The following is a 5,000-nucleotide window of genomic DNA, read 5'->3' as shown; positions in this document are numbered from 1 at the left end:
TCTTCCTCCTTCCTCTTCTGCCTGCTCCTTCCTCTTCCACCCACTGCTTCTCCTACAGCTACTATTCTCCTCCTCCTCCTTCTCTTCCTGTGCCTCCCCTTGTTATACTGTAGAAAAAAACTTTTTAAAATTAATTTCACGAAACATCAAGAGAAACCCCGACAAAGGCGTAGATGAATCTGATACAAGAGGGAGACTCCTGTTAAGAGCTAAGAGCCATTGAGGAGAATAAGAAAGAGAGAGAGAGAGAGAGAGAGAGAGAGAGAGCGCAGGAAGGAGTCTTTGATGCCGCCCAAGGAGAGACTATTGACTCGGGCCGCAGATACACCCGCCGCTCCAAGAGGACACAACCCTCTTTGATCTTGGGCAGCATGGAGTCAAGAGCACCTCCAGAACCTCCCCTCACACTCCCTCCTTTTCTCTCTCTCTCTCTCACCTGAGGCCTCATTAACACCTGGAAAGCAACCCGTATCTAGCCGACCCCGAGAGGTGCTTCCACGCTCACAAATTATCCAGCCACTCCACGCCCTCCTCCTCCTCCTCCTCCGTCTCCTTCTTCCTGCTCACCCTTCCAAGCACCTTCATCTCCCCTCTTCTCTTCTCCCCTTTCGTCTCTCGTCTCCTTTCCTCCACTTATATTTCGTTTCCTTCCACCCTGCTTCCACCAACCCCTCTTCTCCTACCTCTCTATCCAACCTACTCCTCCTCGTCTACCTGTCTTTCCTCCTCCTCCTCCTCGTCGTCTAGCTCCTCCTCCTCCTCCTTCTCCTCCTCCTCCTCTTTCCTTCTTCAAAAACTTCTGCTTTTTAATCTGCTTCCCTTTGCTGTAGTTTCATGCTTTTAACGAGGTTCATTATTTTCTTCTTCGTCAGTTTTTATCATATTCTGAATTCCCTTTATTTTTCTTGTTCCCTCACAAAGAATGCATTACGAGATTATAAAACACGAAACAATGACACTGAAAGGAAAACTTGGGTGGAAAAATGAGGAGTTTGTTACGTTATTTACGAGAGGAAAGTTATAGTTGTGTTACATGCACTTGTGAATCACGGACATAATCTAAATTCACAAAAACGGGGTAGAAGAATGAAAGGGAATGTAAGGAAAGACTGCAAAGACGTAAAAAAAGTGTTTATAGTAAAGGGGATATTACACTGGGCAAATTTTCCGTGGATCTTCAGTCAAACCACGATTTCCGCTGGCGTGGTTCTCATGTTTCCGTGGTTTCCTGACGTGTCCACCATCTTCCAAAGCTACGGTAGATTTCAACGAAGGACGACAGTATTACTCGCCATCATCAGCAGCAGCAATAACAAGAAACAAATGAGAACCACGCCAGCGGAAATCGTGGTTTGACTGAAGATCCACGGAAAATTTGTCCAGTGTAATAGCCCCTTCAGATGACTCAATTAGGAGCCGTAGAAATAAGTAGAAATTAGAGAGAGGGAAAAAACAAGTCCATGAATGAGGGAGTACATGACTGGAACGAATTAAGTAGATTATGTAGTTGATGCAGATAGATTATTGGATGAGGAGAAAGGTGATAAATAACCGATTCTCAGGATACCCCCATCTTTATGCAGTCAGTCTGTTTTATTTCAAGTCCCCTGCTTGCCTGCTTGGAGTGTTTTTTAGTGCACTGAAAATATGAGTCTCTTCCTTTCCGCAATACAGTTTGTTCAATCAAATAATATAATTTTCTTCTCAAACCCTTTTTTGTTCATTCAATTTCTTCCCTTACTTTCTTTTTCTCCTTTGAATATTATAATGCAATATTTTCTCATTCCCATTCATCTTCTTCTTTTTTTCTTCCTCCTCCTTCTTCTCCTTCTCCTTCTCCTTCTCCTAATCCTCCTCCTCCTCCTCCTCATCATCATCATCATTATCATCATCATCATCCCGTTTTTGTGGTGAAGTGGTTAATGGTTGTATTATATGTATTGTCAGTTTATGTTCCTCTGTAGTTCTTTTTTTCCTATGCGGGACAGGCAACTTCGCATTCCAGCCTGCTCAAAGCCAGCCTACTCAACCTACTCAGCCTACACAGCCTGCTTAGCGTCCGGCGCAGGCTGGGACATAAATGAACGCAGGGGGAAACTGGGAGATGGTGAACTGCACTATAGTCAGTTTTTTTTTAATTCATTATATATTTTTTGTACTTTTTCATCATCCGCTCAAACACAAAGGAGGAGATGCGCGTATTATTGCGTATACATTCCTTGCCTTTATGCTCTACTTTTCGCTCATGTTTAGTCCTTGCGTTCTGTTTTCAAATCTCTGAACACAAAAGGCATCGGGAACTGAGGTAAATATAAAGGAAAGATATACACATTATTGTTTCATAGAGATAGATGAGAAAGTAAACAGTAAAAGCAAATTAATTAACGCCAAAAAATAGAAACAATAATAAAAGTAGATATATATGAAAATAAATATACAAATAAATAAAGGAAACGGAGCGAAAAAAATACTACAAAAGTTGTCTTGTCTTTCTTACATATTACTTAGCCACAAAAATGAGTAAAATAAAATAAGAATGTGTGAAAATACAACCAATTAACGTTCAGGTGTAAAAAGTAATAAATATCATACACTTCAAAGGCTATAATTAGCACAGAGCAACGAGGCAAAGAAGACAGGTAGGCAGGTGAGGAGGCAGGGAGAGAGGGAGGGAAGGAAGCAGGGAGGGAGGAAGGGAGGGAGAGAGGGAGGCAGGTAGGTAGGGAGGCAGGGAGGGAGGGAGGGAAGGAAGCAGGAAGGGAGGCAGGGAGGGAAGGAGGGAGGCAGGTAGGGAGGGAGGGAAGGAAGTAGGAAAGGAGGCAGGGAGGGAGGGAGGGAAGAAATCAGGAAGGGAGGCAGGGAAGGAGAGAGGGAGGCAGGTAGGGAGGCAGGCGAGTCAAGATGAGCATCGAGCCGTGAAACCAGCGACGGGGGTGATAGATACGTCAATACTGAAGAAAAAACGAAGGAAAATGAAGACGCTACCTGGGCCGTGTGAGTGGCAGGTAAGAGGGACGCCGATACCAGGTGAGGGAGACCGACCTGAGGAACGAAAAAAAATATACATGTTAATGGAGTGTGTGTAGAAAACAAGTAATTCAAGAAAGATTGTGATAAACTACGAAACATTGTGCGATTTTAGGTTTTGAGTTGCTTGTGGGGCCTGCTGACTATCTGATTGACTCACTGGTTGGCTGGGTGATTATCTGACTGACCGACTTACTGACTGGCTGCCTGGCTGACTGACTGATTTACTGACTAACTGGCTGGCTGGCTGGCTGGATGAGTGACTGGGTGGCTGGATAGCTGGCTGGCTGGATGAGTGACTGGGTGGCTGGATAGCTGGCTGGCTGGATGAGTGACTGGGTGGCTGGATAGCTGGCTGGCTGGATGAGTGACTGGGTGGCTGGATAGCTGGCTGGCTGGATGAGTGACTGGGTGGCTGGATAGCTGGCTGGCTGGATGAGTGACTGGGTGGCTGGATAGCTGGCTGGATGGATGGATGGGTGGCTGGATAGCTGGCTGGCTGGATGTGGCTGGATGGCTGGCTGTCTGTATGACTGACTGGGTGGCTGGATAGCTGGCTGGCTGGATGAGTGACTGGGTGGCTGGATAGCTGGCTGGATGGATGGATGGGTGGCTGGATAGCTGGCTGGCTGGATGAGTGACTGGGTGGCTGGATAGCTGGCTGGATGGATGGATGGGTGGCTGGATCGCTGGCTGGCTGGATGAGTGACTGGGTGGCTGGATAGCTGGCTGGATGGATGGATGGGTGGCTGGATAGCTGGCTGGATGGATGGATGGGTGGCTGGATAGCTGGCTGGCTGGATGAGTGACTGGGTGGCTGGATAGCTGGCTGGATGGATGGATGGGTGGCTGGATAGCTGGCTGGCTGGATGAGTGACTGGGTGGCTGGATAGCTGGCTGGATGGATGGATGGGTGGCTGGATAGCTGGCTGGATGGATGGATGGGTGGCTGGATGGCTGGATAGATAGCTGGCTGACTGACTGATTAACTGGCTGGATGGATGGATGAAAAGCTGACTGAGTGACTAATTGATTGACTGACTGGCTAAATGGCTGGCTAGATAGCTCGCTGGCTGGCTGGTTAGCTGACTGACTGGCTGACAGTATGATCAATGAACTAACAAATAAACTAATTAGGTAACTAATCAACCGAAAGATCATATTTTTATCTATAAAGTCCAAAAGTAACTCCGATCTCAATAACAAAATATGGTTACCGATATCTTTCACACACACACACACACACACACACACACACACACACACACACACACACATCAAATCCTAAAATTATAATCAGCATCTCCCCCCCCCACACCCCCACCCCCACACACATCTCCACACACGAGCAATCAAATAGTAAAAACCACGGACGTGAACGCGAAGATAATCATGAGTAAAATATTCTACGCGTAATCCTAGACCACACTCCCTCCCGCGCCCCCCAATGCCAGTGTTGTCCGGGTAATGCAAGGGCGCGGCGGGTAATGGCAACTGATTCCGCTCATTGATATTCATTTGTGAATGCACCAACCCAACCCTCTTCCAATTTGGGTTACCTAATGATTAAAGATTACTTCCGTCTCCTCTTGCTTCTCCTCCTATTCCTCCTCCTTCTCCCCCTTCTCCTCCCCCTCTTATCTTCCTCAAATAATGCATGTGATTGGTGCATGACTAGGGGGTAAAATAATGACTGCGAGGTATCTAAATGAGAGTTGTAGATGGGTCTTACGCGCAGAGTTAATACGAGTAGTGGTTAAATTAATTATCTTCACAGGTACTAATAGATGTACATGGTTCTGAAGTAGTTCGTTTAGCTTTTTATGTTTGGTTTTATATAAAGATTCCTTGATGTCTTTCTTCTACTTCCTCTTTCTCCTCCTTCCCCCTCCTCCTCTTCCTCCTTCACCTCCTCCTTCTCTTTCTCTTGCCTGCTCTTCCTCCTACTGTGCTGTTCTTTTCCAAAAAATATC

General features: G+C 46.2%; 1 protein-coding gene across 1 annotated transcript in view; it reads right to left on the bottom strand.

Annotated features, from left to right (window-relative positions):
• LOC127001705 (fibroblast growth factor receptor-like 1) overlaps positions 1-3,036 on the bottom strand; it is a 67,151-nt gene extending 64,115 nt beyond the window's left edge. The window contains exon 1 of the mRNA XM_050866754.1: positions 2,986-3,036. The gene's annotated coding sequence lies outside the window, so the exon portion shown is untranslated. The remainder of the gene's footprint in view (positions 1-2,985) is intronic.
• Between the last annotated feature and the right edge of the window lie 1,964 nt (positions 3,037-5,000).

This window comes from Eriocheir sinensis, chromosome 21 (assembly GCF_024679095.1).
Source record: "Eriocheir sinensis breed Jianghai 21 chromosome 21, ASM2467909v1, whole genome shotgun sequence".
In the NCBI taxonomy this organism is placed as follows: domain Eukaryota; kingdom Metazoa; phylum Arthropoda; class Malacostraca; order Decapoda; family Varunidae; genus Eriocheir; species Eriocheir sinensis.
The sequence above is the reverse complement of the archived record's forward strand: the minus strand, read 5'-3'. Positions and strand labels throughout refer to the sequence as shown.